The 15,396-nt window shown below is 35.3% G+C and overlaps 1 protein-coding gene and 1 long non-coding RNA gene across 13 annotated transcripts in view; both read right to left on the bottom strand.

The window, feature by feature from the left end:
* LOC105483467 (uncharacterized) overlaps positions 1 to 4,426 on the bottom strand; it is a 573,731-nt gene extending 569,305 nt beyond the window's left edge. For 10 of the 12 annotated variants that reach the window (XR_011622692.1, XR_011622689.1, XR_011622700.1 and 7 more), the window contains exon 1: positions 4,295 to 4,426. The gene's annotated coding sequence lies outside the window, so the exon portion shown is untranslated. Of the gene's footprint in view, positions 1 to 1,463 lie in introns of all 12 variants that reach the window. The other 2 variants (XR_011622691.1, XR_011622688.1) reach the window with 2 other exon arrangements.
* Positions 4,427 to 4,449: 23 nt separating this feature from the next.
* Positions 4,450 to 15,396, bottom strand: part of LOC139362976 (uncharacterized) — a 144,645-nt gene continuing 133,698 nt past the window's right edge. Inside the window, exon 3 of the long non-coding RNA XR_011622711.1 lies at positions 4,450 to 4,579. This is a non-coding gene — a long non-coding RNA (uncharacterized lncRNA). The remainder of the gene's footprint in view (positions 4,580 to 15,396) is intronic.

Below are 15,396 nucleotides of genomic sequence, written 5' to 3'. Positions count from 1 at the left end.
CTATTTCTTTGCCATCTTACAAATAAACAATTCTTAATCACAAACTTACTAGTTTTGCTGTATAAGCCTAGGCCCTAATATTTACTCCCACTTTCCTAATTCAATCATTTTGGAATAAGGATCATGCAATTATGATATCAATAAGTACCAGTATGGGAGGGGGTGTTTCATTATTTCTATCTTGTTTATCGTTACTTTAATGAATTTAGAAAAATAAAATAGTATTCAAATGCAAATGGATGTTAGTTACCACGTCTCAAATTATGATGTGAAGTAACATTTTCTTTAAGATGCTTTGCATTTTCTCAGTCACTCTCTGAACTCTTAACTGGAATTTTCTAAATAGAAGATGCTGAACAGAGTCCTACTCTTTTTATTGTCTTTGAGAAACATTCGTTTCTAAGTGGGTACAATTCATCTCTCAGTATTTATAAGGTCCAGAATTATATTTTTAAATAATTGGCTAAATGCAAATATCTCATCTTTGGGTAACTGGAGACTTAAGCAGAATAAAAAAGATTAAGAATAACAGTATAATTCATTGGTTAAAAATGTTCAAACTGACCCACCCAAATCTATTTAACCAATCCTGCCATTAAGATACAATATCTGTGTTGGCCGAATTCAAAGCTAGCAAAGTGAACCCAGATATCATTTCCATTTCTACTTCATCATAACCATAATTATTTTTAAAGAATACTAATACAAATGATTATTTATTGGAACCAATAGCATTATTGTAGGATAGTGGAAAAATACAGCTCAATAATGTCCAGTCTCCCTTTTTTCCCTATGATATATGAATTTTACATACAGTATTGGATTACATAAGTGAGTGTAATTTAATTTATGTTAGTACTATAAAATTGTATAATCCTATCTTGCTAGTTTTTAACATGAAGATTATTTGGTAGAGTAAAAAAATACTGACCCAGTCTTTCTGAATTCTTGATACTAGTCTCAGCTGTCCCGGGAACTTGAAAGTACGCACTTTTGAGCAAGATATTTTCCTCTCTAATACTTTTACAAAATAAAGACTTCAGATGATTTCAAGCTCTGAAATTTCTATTTTTCCAGATATAAAAGTAAAGATATATATGTTTTCTAATTATTTCATTCTCTTCTCATAAAATGTAGCGAAAAATATTTTAAAATATATTTTTAAATATAAAAACAATTTCAAACATTAACAAAAATATCATTGTTTGCCAAACATTAATTTCCCCTTAGCAGTAGTACAATAACCAAAAGTATAAACTTAAAGAGATAACTAACATAAAATCAATCATGTTTCAGCATTATGTTATCAGATTATATCAAAAACATCTAGAAATCACTCAAGATTATTGTACTAGTTTACAGATTTAAATATATACATTAATGATAACACTGACGTAGGATTCTATATTTCCTGATTTATTATGCTTTGTAAAGCATTTCAACATTCCATGTTAATTGCTTACCTTTTCCAAGTAATTTTTCGTATCATTAACAGTAGAGCTGGATACTGTAATTTGCTTATCATGGTTGCTTGAATCTACATAAATTTCACCTATTTTTAAGTTTTTAAACACCAACTAGGTTGGCTTAATTTTATATTTAATAAACAAAATGATTTGCATTTTCCTTACGACTGGCTATTTAAGAAAAATAATACAGAGACCATTTAATCTGAGCTTTATTATGAAGGGCCAGTGAAATAAAAGGCTTAACATTGATGAGGTAAAGCTGACATCAACTGGTACATAGTGGTAATAGTTGACAACAATAATCGTAACCCTGAAATTTGTATGACCCTCCCTCTGCAATCTGTAACGTACTTATAATTCATTAATTAAAACATGGATTTAAACCTTAGGAGCATCGTTCATTATTCTTAGAGCTGGGGGTGGAAGAATTCAATGTGGTCTCTGTCCCCAAGGGGCTTTCAGTCTACTGGCAAAGATATATACACATGTGGCCCCACAGCAATACTGACTGGCATACAGGCAATAAAATGGGTGAAAAGGGGTGGAGAAGTGAGAGATTCTGGTCATGGTGATTCGGAAAGATTTCACAGAAGAGGAGACATTTAACCTGGTCCTTGAAGCAAAAAAGGATCTAGACTCTTAAAAAGTGGGAAAGCATTTCACACAAAGAGAAAATCTCTATGCTGGCATTGTCTTTAATTTTTGAATGTAGGAGAAAAATGGAAAGAAATTAAGTGACCTGATCAAGGTGATAACAAGAGAAAGCATCAGAGGCACACTATAATTTTTAACTCCGGGGTCAGAACGGTTCCTGTGATATTACATTGCTTCCTTCTCGAGGTGACACAATTTCTCTGCTTTCACAGTCACCTTCGCCCCCCGTTTATTTCTCCACGTTGCTGCGCCCTTTACAGGACCTTGCTAGGATGTCCACAGAAAAACACAGAGGCAGCCACATCTTCATAAAACACATTACATTTCGGCTGTGTCTAAAAATCAAATGAACACATGTAGGTATATTTTTGGCCTCCTTTCTTCACCATTCTCCATCATTTCAAAGGAATGGGAATTTGCGCTGTCGCCACATGGCACACTCAATAAAATGTTGATCCATTCCTTTAAACCTTCCATTTTTCTACTTCAGTTTGTCAAGTGATCCCAATTCCAAGAAATCATAATTCACACTGTGCGGGAGGTTGCAGATTTTTGGCTCTGGAGGTTGTGCAGATGTTATTCCTTAAGGAAGACGATCGTGATTGCCTATGTGAGTAATGGCTGTGAGTCGGCTAGAAGCCAAAAGTTCTCTTATAGCAGAATGTATAAACCATTCTCCTACTGAAAGAAGGCCCCCAGTAGGATAATATATTATTACACATGATTCAAATTACAGGATCTGCAGCAGGGGAGCTCGTGACTGATTCGGGACAGTCGCCCCCTGAATACTGATGATGGGATGATGGAATGCCTCATGAATTAAAAGGGCCATGGTTTCCCATCTAAATCCTTCATATGTTTTAAAAAGTGACTATGCCTATCATTGCACTCTCTAAGCTTCTTAAACGAATCATGCACTATTATGAAACCCTTGTCAATATTTTTTAAATTCCATGTTTTTGAATAATTATATTCAAAACATCCTTTTAAAAGAAAGACAACGAAACTTCACCTTCTCTGCTAGAAAACAGTGTGCCTTTAACGCAAATATGCAATAAAGATATGACTTAACAGAAATTGCATTGAAGTGTGACCCAGTTTTGCTCTCTGGGATTTTATAAAGCAACCTGAAATCTTCACGTGCCACATGTTCCAGCCTCTTTAAGTTATCTATAGAACAAATGAATTTATCCCTGACAGCTAAATATAAATGTGCAACGCAAAATTGTATTTCCAAAGGTTTTCTGCAGATAAATGAACTCGTTTGTGAACATTATTTCATTTGATCTACTTTGGTTATGTAACAATCCCATAAATTTGCTAAAGGCATTACATTGCGAATGGAGACCAGGCATTTTTATAGAAACACTAAGGCAAATGTTAAATATTATACATTTTAAAAAACAAACTGTATAACGGCAATAAATTCTGAAATAATATGTAAGCTGGTCCCTTAACTTCTTTTCAAGCTGGTTCTTGTATTCAGTTTTTCTAGTAAATGGATGCAAATCAGGTGCATTGTGCTGGGGTGGGAAGGGGGAGATTTGTCCAGAAATGGCCTCAGTTCTATTCATTAATAAAATGACAATGTTGGCCGAGAGCAGTGGAGAATGAAATATAACAAGAGTGAACTTTCCTCCATGTGACAGATGCACATAAGTGCTTTTTGGATAAAGCACTGTATGTAAAATGGCCACTGCAGCATAAAATCTGGAAACGTTAAAGGATGTTCTAAGACACAGATTGTTTGAAAAACCTGCAACTTCCATGGCAATGCACCCCTTATTCTCTGTTACCTTGTACAATTCTGAACCCCAACTTGGAGAAGCATGTATTCATTCATAAGAAGAGGGATCAGACAATATAAACAGAGGTTTGATGTTGTTAAGAATTTTTTTTTTAAGAAAGAGAAGATAATTTTTGCAAATTCAAAACAAAATAGAATTGTAACCAGAATCACTTTCAGTGACGGCAGACACCAATGGGGTAAAAAAAAAAAAAAAAGGTAAAAGCCATCGGACAGAATGTAGCCACATTTTTGCATAGCGGTTTAAATTATGCCAGCAGAATAATTAATGGAAGGACCTAATATGGAAAGGGGGGGTGACAGGAAGGGGGGAAGGCTATGTTAAACAAAGTTCATTACTGCATGATGTAAATGAGTTTCTCACCAGTGATGTCACTGATTGGCTGAGCTGCAGAGCTGGCTTCGAGCATGGCCGGATTGGCTGCTAGCTCTTCTGGTGCCTGCCTGCTCGGGCAGCGGTTGAACCAGATACTTTCTGTCTCTCTTGTTGTCGTTTGAAGCAAATCTTGTTCAGCCCAGCTGTGTCTCCATAGTAGTGGCACCCTAAGAGAGAGTCTCCCTCCTGCTTCCCACAGCTCGTCTGTGAGGCGGTCGCTGCTGTGAAATACCAGCCCTTGGCACCAAGCCCAGACAGCGTTCTCAGATCCATCTATAACACACATACAAAAAGAAAAATAGGAAAAAAAAAGCAGTTCTTTCATCTGAATTGCATCCTAAGGAGGATTAAGAAGGCTTCTATTGCTACTGATTTGTGTTGCTTCAATTTGATGGTTAAAATAGTTTTTGAAATACAGTATCTTCTCATCTGCAGTAGAACACCATTGGTTAAAATTGGTTAAAAAGACGGGGGGAACCCCCCTCTCCCATGTTTACCTTGATTACAGAAAAATAATTCTTCATTTTCTTCCTAAGCACCGTAACTGATGTTTTTGGTCCCCTACCAGAATTTTAAACTCTCACCGGATTTCTAATTACAGCCGAGTCATTATTTTTCAGGTTAAGACAAGGGATCTTAATTAGCATTCTTTTTTAGCTATGCGAAATGAGACAGGGCATGAAACAGAAACGATCTATGGAGAGGCAGAGAGAGAGAAAGAAAAAAATCTGTGCAGCTTTTACAGTTGAGCTGACACCCCCTCCTTCCCCGCTCTCCCTCCACCCGCCTTGCAAAAAAGAATGCAGTCATATGAACTTTACCAGACAATGGAGTACCTACAGGCTCTCCCCTAGACAAGTCCTTTATAACCAGCCAGTGCTATGTGCTGCAGACAGTGGCCAATCGGCAGGCTCCTTTCTGCAGCCGGGACACAATAGGTGCATTGGCCACACTGTCTTCCTAGACCCTGACAGCAGTTCAGGTTCATTTATTGTACACTGGAAGGCACATATGTCTTTAATATTCACTGCGAAATTATCAGTGCGACTGCCTTTATTTCACCATAATTACATCAACCTAATTACCGCGCCCAAGCTGCAATAGCACTGTTTGCACAGAGTGGTGCATAGCCATGCATACCGTAAAAATATGCATGGAAATGCTTGCTTATTTCAATAATAAAATCCGCCAATTTTCTTCCCACAGCTTCCTCCAGAATACTTCAGTGGAATATAGCCATCGCTTTTCCCCTTCAAAAGAAAAAAAGCATGTGTGTGTGTATAATATATATATATACACACACGTACATACATATACAAATAATACATATTATTTAAACATTTCTCCGTCATTTATTGGAGTGAAGTATGGGAGTAGAATCTAGTCACTACATACAAGGTCATTAAAGACCTAAGGCATTTCCCCCCTATTACCAGGCATCAGAGTGAAGGAGTAAGTGAATCTGCACGAATCATTATAGCCATGACTACAAGCTCAAGCCGATTTATTTAGAGTCTAACTGTCATGCACATCTGCATATGCCTAATTTATGTATTTTCATATTACATAATTATGTCATGCCTTGAAACATTGACTCAAAATGCTTGAAAAATTAAATCTTAGCTTTTTGTGTATTAGTTCAACAGAGTTAGGCACGGTCTGTGGTAGAAACTGTCTGCTTTTTTATTTTATTTTATGCATGTTGCATTTACATATTCATGAACACAAAAGCTCTTATGACCGCTGACTCTGCAGCAGGGGATGAAAAGGCACAATCCCGCATACAGACGTATTAATTTCTAGGGGAAGAATGGCAGCCTATGATGACCAGAAAGAGAAGATGTTTGGAGGTTTCATTTGGGGGTTACCTCATTATATAATAAATGATGTCGCTAACCCGCCAACGAATGTTGAAGGATAATAAACTTGGAAAGTAAAGCCAATTTGTATTATTCGTGGCCATTCATCCACACAGTAAAAAATAAAAATAAAAAATAAGCATTTTGAAATGCAGGCTTCTGACTCAGGTCTTTGCAGGTAACATAAAGGGGGTGTGCTCAGAAGCTGCTCATGATTTCATAATTTACATATTTCTTGCTCCAAATCAGAATGCTAAGCTTTAAGCTTTGATTATTTTCTAAGTCAGAATTTTACCAGCGTTTACCTATATCTATTGGTGTATTTTGATTTCTAGCTCATGATTCTGTAATAAGGATCGGAATTCATCATGAACGTAGGCACTTTAGGAGAAACAGTAACCTATTTATACTCATAGGGCTGTATGTATATAATATATACTCATTCCACAGAGAAAGAATCCCAACCATTTTTTATACATTTATATTTTGTAGTCCTGGTTTTAAATATATGTAAAATTTGTATCATAAAATGTATTCAAGTTGCTTTTGAATTTTATTAGCATTTTAAAAGAAAAGCACAGCTCTTCTATCTATACTTTCCAAAAATCAAGTTTTAATAGGAGGGATGGGGAAGGCAAATTCCTAACTAAACCAAAAGATCATAAGGCTCAATCATAAACACACAAATAATATAAGAAATACAACATTTTTATTCCTGAACTGCTACACACATTGAAATCAAAATACCTGAGATCAAATATGTAAATTAGTTACTTGATAGATAATGTGAAATCCTTTTTTCTCTAAGGGAATGCAGGAAATTTCAGAAAAAAGCAAAACTTATGCAACTACTTGCCTTGCCTTTTTGGTGATTTTCCTATTAAAGGCAAATTTGTCTAAATATTTGAATTAATCATACAAATTTACTAGTAATCAAATTAAATTATGTGGACCTCATTCCTCTCTCCCCCCTCCCTTTCACACACACATATATACACACATACGTGCACACACATATGCATATATGTCATACATGTAAATACACATATGTATAAAATTGTGGCTGTCCTTTTTATTTCATAAGAATGTGCAACTTTTCCACCCACTCATCTCAAGTCTTCCATCTGACACTGAACAAGAAAAAGCTTAGGAAAATCAAAGAGGTCATACTTAACTGTGAGTTGACCATTTTGCTAAGTAAAAATCAAAACAGAGTTCAAACTATCATAATATCACATAGATTTAGATCCCACTAACACATAGGTTGTGTTTGGAAACTACTGTTAATCAAAGAATTTTACGGAATATATTAATTTCATAAACAAGATTAGTGGATGATTCATATCTGACTTGCTTAACAAAATAGCATTTGTAAACAAACACTAAAAGTATGGGAGGCCTTTCTTAAGTACTACAATTCATTAAACCAGACAAGCTAGGCTTCCTACTTAGAAACAGTCTGCCATTGAGTTGCTAGACATACTTGAAAAAAAAAATGGATTTCTTATGGTATTCTACTATCCAGTTTTTACTAGCCCTCCAAGACTCCAAACATAAATTGCAATGATGAGATTTTAATATACTACTCAAATTTGAAATAATTTTGCAATAAAATTGCATTTGGAATCACTTTACTAGATAAGTTAAACAAAAAGTAGACCTTAGAAATTTAAACCATCAATTTTATACAGGACTTCCAAAGAAAATTAGTAACTAGTTAGCGTATTTTCACCCTATCATGCTGCCATCCTTTATTAAAACACGATTCTGATCCGCTGCTGCCAGGATATTTTTAATTGGTTGAGTTTTACTATAGATAAGGAATTTATGACCTCCTCCCATAAGATCAAAGACATGCATTTATAAAATAACTGTATGGAGAATATGAGCATCATCTGTGTTCCCAGGATGAAGGAAAGCAAACTTCTTTACAAAGATCAAAAGCCCAACCTGAGACGTACAATCATGATGATCTCACCAAAAGAGTGAAGTCTGCACAAATTGGCTGTAAGAATGTGAAATAGCAGCCAATCGCATTAACTTTATGAATAATACAATGCATTCTATAAGAAGAGTGAACTTGAAAAGAGACATAAAAATAATAAAAAGCAACTTGTCTGTCTACTCATTGACTTATTCTTAGAAAAAAAAAAAAGAAAACTTAGTTTTAGTAAGTATGGAAAACATTCATCAACATGAAGAGACCACTGTTTATCCCCCGTCTACAAAATGACAAGCATTCAGATGACAGAACAAGATGCAGCTCATCATCATAATGGCCCTAAATATCTGACTGCTTTTTGTGCACAAACTTATAGATTAAAAATTCAGTGTTTATGCTTTGCATTTCAAATACACAACCCTTGAAGTCTTTAATAATCTTTATAGGATGTGAAAAGCATAAGAATTTTAAAAGTGCCATTGATGCTTCAATTAGTCTACATTCTAATACCAAAAAACACTTCTCAGTGCATAGTTACAGTTGATCTTGTTTATACTGACCTCCAAAAGGCGAGCAGTATATCCCTGTGGGAAAACATGGCACCTCAATTTTTAAAACTGGCTTCTCTTGCGAAGTTCCCAAGCTGTTTTAATGGAATTATTTATTTATTTATTTATTTATTTATTTATTTATTTATTTGAGACGGAGTCTCGCTCTGTCGCCCAGGCTGGAGTGCAGTGGCCGGATCTCAGCTCACTGAAAGCTCCGCCTCCCGAGTTTATGCCATTCTCCTGCCTCAGCCTCCCGAGTAGCTGGGACTACAGGCGCCCGCCACCTCGCCCGGCTAGTTTTTTGTATTTTTTAGTAGAGACGGGGTTTCACCGGGTTAGCCAGGATGGTCTCCATCTCGTGACCTCGTGATCCGCCCGTCTCGGCCTCCCAAAGTGCAAGGATTACAGGCTTGAGCCAAAGATACAATTACTTCATAAAGATAACATAATAAATCATGACATCTAAATACCCAAAAGAAAAGAAAATCTTCAAGCAGATTAATCAGCTAACAAGAAATATTTTATTAGAAAAAAACAACCACAGGTTTCAGCAACTTTTAACTTGAATCTGATGGTCTATAATTATTATGATTTCCTTTCCTATATACAAGAAACAGCAGAGAACTTTAGAAAGAAAAAAAAACCTTTCATCTGAGAAGTTGCCACCAAGTATCTAGGACTGTCTCTTTGTCTCTAAGTAATGATTTTCATGCAAATAAAAATTGTTTTTAATATCCAGATGAATTAGAAAGAAATACTCTCTCTGTGACCAGGCACGGTGGCTCATGCCTGTAATCCCAGCACTTTGGGAGGCTAAGGCAGGTGGATCACGTGAGGTCAGGACTTCGAGACCAACCTGACCAACGCCCTGTCTCTACTAAAAATACAAAAAATTAGCCAGGCATAGTGGCACACACCTGTAATCCCAGCTACTAGGGAGGCTGAGGCATGAGAATCTCTTACACCTGGGAGACAGAGGTTGCAGTGAGCCAAGATCACAGCACTATACTCCAGCCTGGGCAACAGAGTAAAACAAGGAAGGAAGGAGGGAAGGGAACGGAAGAGAAGGGGAGGGGAGGGGAGGGGTGGGGAGGGGGAAAGAAAGAAAGAAAGAAAGAAAGAAAGAAAGAAAGAAAGAAGGAAAGAAAGAAAGAAAGAAAGAAAGAAAGAAAGAAAGAAAGAAAGAAAGAAAGAAAGAAAGAAAGAAAGAAAGAGAGAGAGAGAGAGAGAGAGAGAGAGAAAGAAAGAAAGAAAGAAAGAAAGAAAGAAAGAAAGAAAGAAGAAAGAAAGAGAGAAAGAAAGAGAAAGAAAAGAGAAAGAAAGAAAGAAAGAGAAAGAAATGAGAAAGAGAAAGAAAGAAAGAGAAAGAAAAAGAAAGAAAGAAAGAAAGAAAGAAAGAAAGAAAGAAAGAAAGAAAGAAAGAAAGAAAGAAAGAAAGAAAGAAAGAGAAAGAAAGAAAAGGAAAGAAAGAAAGAAAGAGAGAGAGAGGAAGGGAGGGAGGCAGGGAGGGAGGAAGGAGGGGGAAGGAGGGAAGGAGGGAAGGAAGGAAGGAAGAAAGGAAGAAAAAGAAGGAGATGCTCTACTCAAGCTCAAGCCATAGACTAAGTCCAGAATTATATTAAGCAGTAGCTATTAAATTAATGATTAACAAGAAAGTTGTTAGTTTGTATCTCACAATCTGCATGCAGTGCAGTTAAAAAAAAAAAAAATGTTCACTCTACACCACAGATGTGCAAAGGAAACATGGCTTCTTCATTTTCTAAAAGTGAGCTAATTTCCATTATATGCTCTACCCCACTGGGTACTTAGGGATTAGGAGAAGAAATTAAATTTGCCAATTAATTTATCTCATTGCTTTTTGGTTTCAACAGCCTCTTTTGAGTTATTTCCTCTTAAGTGACAGATAGATGGTCCTCCAAAATTTTCCACATCCTGATCCCTCGAAACTACACATGTTACATTATGTAGCAAAGGAAAATTAAGGGTCCTGATGGAATTAAGGTTGCTAATCAGTTGACATTAAAATAAAGAGATTTTCCTAGATTATCTAAATGGATGAACTATGATAAAAGTATTGCTTTGGTGGGAAACTGGTGAAAGTACTAAATTCAGGTAGACCAGAAAGTCAGAGATGATACCATGAAATGTAGGATAATCTCTAAAATAATAATGTAACAATTTATTACTATGAGGCTAATAACAAGATAAATAAAATTTAAAAATTGATTAATCTAAAGAAAAGCAAAAGAAGAAATAATAGGTGGAACAACTAAAAGACAATCACAAGAGTGTTGATTTAAAGCCATTTTTATCAGTAATCACATTAAATATATTCATAAATATTCAACTCAAAGGTTTTTAGACTGAGTATAAAATCATATTAACTGTGTGCTGTTCATAAGAGACAAACTTTAAATATAAGTATAGAGACCGATTGAAAGTAAAAAAAATGAAGAGAAAAATCCCCAAACACTACATTTAGAAAAAAGAAACAGATTACAATGATATGAGACAAAGAATTGAAGGAAAAAAAATGATAGAAAACAAACAGGGCATTTTGTAACAACAAATACGTCAATTAAATAGGAAGATATAACAGTTTACATTTATATTAATCTAATATCATAATTTTATAATATTTTAGAAAAAGCTGGACATCTCCTAGAAGGATTATTTTAAGAACAAAATTAACCAATATGACCTTATCACCTTTTTATAATTACATGCAGAATATTGTTTTCACAAATACTTAATTGAAAAAGATGTTGGACCATAATGCAAACACCAGCAAATTTCAAAGGATTGTAATTATACCATATATTTTATCGGACCAAAGTAGAATTAAAAAGATAAACAGTTACAAAGATAATTCAAAAGTAAAACTATAAAGATAATTTGAAAATAACAGTTATAAAGATAACTCAAAAATGTCTACATAATTGAAAGTTATGTAACATATTGTAACTAACCCATGTGTCAAAGAAGAAAACAAAATGAAAATTAGAAAATGTTTTTAGCTGCATAGTAATAAAATAAAACCTGCCAAATTTGTGAAATGCATGTAACTGTAACAGTGATTTAAAAAATATTTATAGCATTAAATGTATATATTTTTGAAACACTAAAATTTAAGCTTTTATTCTAAGAAGCTAGAAAAATAAAAACAAGTTAATCCCCATGAAAGTAAAAGAAAAAATGAATATTAACTGCAGAAATCAATGAAAAAAAAAGCAGTCATAAAATAGAGTAACGCAATAAAGAAAAACAGTGGTCCTTTGAGAATAATTTAAAATAATAAATTTCTAACCAACATATGTCATGAAAACAGAGCAAGATAATACCAACATCAGTAATGAAAAAAGAGAACATGGCTACAGACACTAAAGGCATTGAAAAGGTGCATAGAGGATATTAGAAATAGCATTGCACCAGTAACTAGAAAACCTACATGAAATGGATTAATTCCGTAAAAAATACAACTTACGAAAATTGGCACACCAGAAAACAAAAAACATGAATAATCACTATTCAACCTGAATTAAGCACCTCCCTAGAAAGAAAACTCCACGACCAAATGGCTTTACTGGTAAAATTTTTCAAAAATTTAAGATAGTCACAATACCAATCTCATATCAAATCATTCAGAAACCAGAGAATGATGGAACAATTGCAAACATTTTGTGAGTCTGGCTTAACATTGATAACAAAGCCTGATAAAAATTTTACACACAAAAAATGAAAACTACAGAACAATATTTTCATAAATATCTAAGCAGAATTCCTGAACAAAAATTCGTGCATGGAATTCATGTATATATAAAAGAGTAAAACATTCTGACCAAGTAGAGTTTATTCTAGGACTGAAATGTTTTCATTTTTTTTTAAATCATCGGTATAATTCATCGCATTAAATAATGAAGAAGCAAAACCATGCAACCTTCCTAATAGATGCAGAAAATGTATTTGATTAACTTTAACATCTGTTCAAGATAAAAACTCTTACCAACCCAGTAAAATAAAGATACTTTCTTAGCTTATAAAAGATAGACAGATAAATAGATAGACAGATAGATTCTTAAAAGTAAAATATTGAATATTTTTCCCCTTAGTTCAGAAACAAGACAATAATCTCCACTACTGTCACTTATGCTCAGCATTGTGCAGTTCTTAACATGTAGGAAAAGTCAAGAAAAATGATATAAATACATCAAAGTTTCATGTAAAATTGTCAATATTTGGAGATGACTTGATATTGCATAATGGAAATCCAAAACATACAAATCAATTATTAGAATTAATAAGTAAATGTATCAGAATATAAAGTCTAACTACAAAAATCAATTGTAGTTTTGTATACCAAAACCAATTAAAATATTAAAATTTTAAAATTCCCTTTTAGCAATACCATAAAAATAAAATATTAGGCAATAAATCAACAAAAAGTGCAAGACAGATTACTGTAAAATATTACTGAAAGAAATTTTAAAGAACCTAATAAATCAAGATATGTGTCATGTTTGCAGATTCTAATTTTTTCATATTAGAATCACATCAGTTCTGTCCAATTGATCAATAAATTCTATCAAATCAAAATCAAAACCACCATACGTTTCGGTGAAAATTAATAGTTGATTCCAAAATTTATACATAAAAGCAAAAGGCTTAGAAGAGCCAAGATAATATCAAGACTTCTATATCAGATATCAAGAATTGCTATGAAATTAAACTAATTAAGACTGTATTGTATTTGTGCAAGGGCAGACAAAAAAACAGCACAAAACAGAATAGCGTTCTAAAGCAGATCCACTCATAAACAATTATCTGATAATATACTATAAATATTATTTTTTCTCTTTTTTCAGAAGTTTTCCAGTGATTGTGTTAAACAATTAGATATATATGGTTTTTAACACCCTGTATAAAAATTAATTTATAGTGACTTATAGACCCAAAATTGAAAGAAAAAATAAGAAAGCTTCTATTTAAAAAACCTAGGACAGTTTTTTTTATAAGCTTGGGGTAGACATATGTTTAAGAAACAGCAAAAAGTGACTAGCCATATGGTTAATAAAAGAATAATAAATTACACTGTATAAAATTAGAAAGTTATATTAATCAAAAGTCACCATTTAATAGAGTAAAAAGGCAAGTGCAAAAGATTGATTGCATTAATGTCCCCAGTTTTTCATGCTTTTTCATGCAACTTTCAATTCCTCTTATTAAAGAAGTAGAGATTTTACTCCAACCCTTAATTTTGTATCAACTTTCTGATTTGCTTTGGCCAATGGGATGTTAACAGATGTGACAGACAGCTAAAGAAAGCTGAAAGAGCTGACCATTTCTGCTTCTGCTCTTGTTCATCTGCCATGGTTATAAGAAAATACTCAAACTTGATTTCTGGAAAATGAAGTACGTGGAGTACAGCTAAATTACTTCAGTTTCACCAGATACGGCCATGCTAGATCAGTCAACAGGCAGCCAACCCAGACATGTCAATGAGTCCAGCCAGTAACGGTAGAGCAGCTTGTTTTCCCACCGATGACCGCAAATGCACAAGAAAGCATGAAACCATCTGAAACTTAGAGAATCTCAAGTTAAATAAGTGCTATTGCTCTATGACCCTGGATATTTTTTATTGTCTGTTTTTGACAATATTATGAACTTATGTAGCAAGAAATATATTGCAAGAAGGTTCAGTCCATGCAATATATACAAAGGGGTCACATCCAAAATATATAAAGAATTCCTAAAAAATAAGTAAAGAAAAAAAAATGTAGGCAACCCAATTAAAAATGGGAAATAGAAATAAGCAATTCACCAAGGATATAAAAAATTTAAGCTACAATTAGATGCGACTACATAGCTTACAAAATTGCAAAAATTCAGAAGATTAACATTACTGAGAGCAGCAGTGGCCCATATGAAGCCTCTGCTGCAAAGACGCTGGCTGCAGCAGGGAGAGGCACGGCTGGGGCTGCGTGCTCGAGCAGAGCTGGTGGGAGCTGGGAACAGGTGGGAGTTTCTCCCCCTTCTAAGTTGGTGGGGTGGGAGCCCGCCCACCTGGGCGTGGCTGCAGCCACCTAACCACGGCTTCAGACCTAGGGCCCAGGAAGCCCCCGTGCCCCTGCAGGCTTGGAAGTGCCTGCTCCCACTGCCTGGCATCTCCCCACTCCTGGCACCCACTCTGATATCAAGCAAAGTTGTGGCCAAGCCTGGGCACTGTCATGACCCAGCCAGGCATGCACATGCTTAGGGTGGCATTGACATGCCAGCCCCCAGCCACCTAGGCCCTCTCTGGACTTTGGGCACCGAAGAGCATGGGAAGGAGGGCGAAGTGGGGCTTTGGGCAACTTGGCAAGGGCACAAACAGCCTGGGCATCATAAATGGCAGCAGGAAGCAGACAGGTTCCTGGACAGAAATGGGCAGATCCCCAGTAAAACCCCACCTTCAAGCCAGGGATGGCCTGAAGCCTGGGGGCTAAGCTGCCAGTTCTGCAGACCAGAGTGAAAACTTAAGGTGCTTTCACCAGGCCTGCCCATGGTCACTCACGAACCAATCAACATGCACTTCCTCCCCCTCTGAAGCCCATAAAAACTCTGGACTCAGCCAGACTCAGGCAAACAATGAGATGGCCTGCCTACAGATAGGAGCTACACACTCCAGGTTTCCTCTCTGTTGAGGGCTACAGAAACATCAGGACAAAATGCCTGGGGATAGAAGCACCCACTCCAGGTCTC

The sequence above is a fragment of the Macaca nemestrina genome, chromosome 4, assembly GCF_043159975.1.
Source record: "Macaca nemestrina isolate mMacNem1 chromosome 4, mMacNem.hap1, whole genome shotgun sequence".
In the NCBI taxonomy this organism is placed as follows: Eukaryota; Metazoa; Chordata; class Mammalia; order Primates; family Cercopithecidae; genus Macaca; species Macaca nemestrina.
The sequence above is the reverse complement of the archived record's forward strand: the minus strand, read 5'-3'. Positions and strand labels throughout refer to the sequence as shown.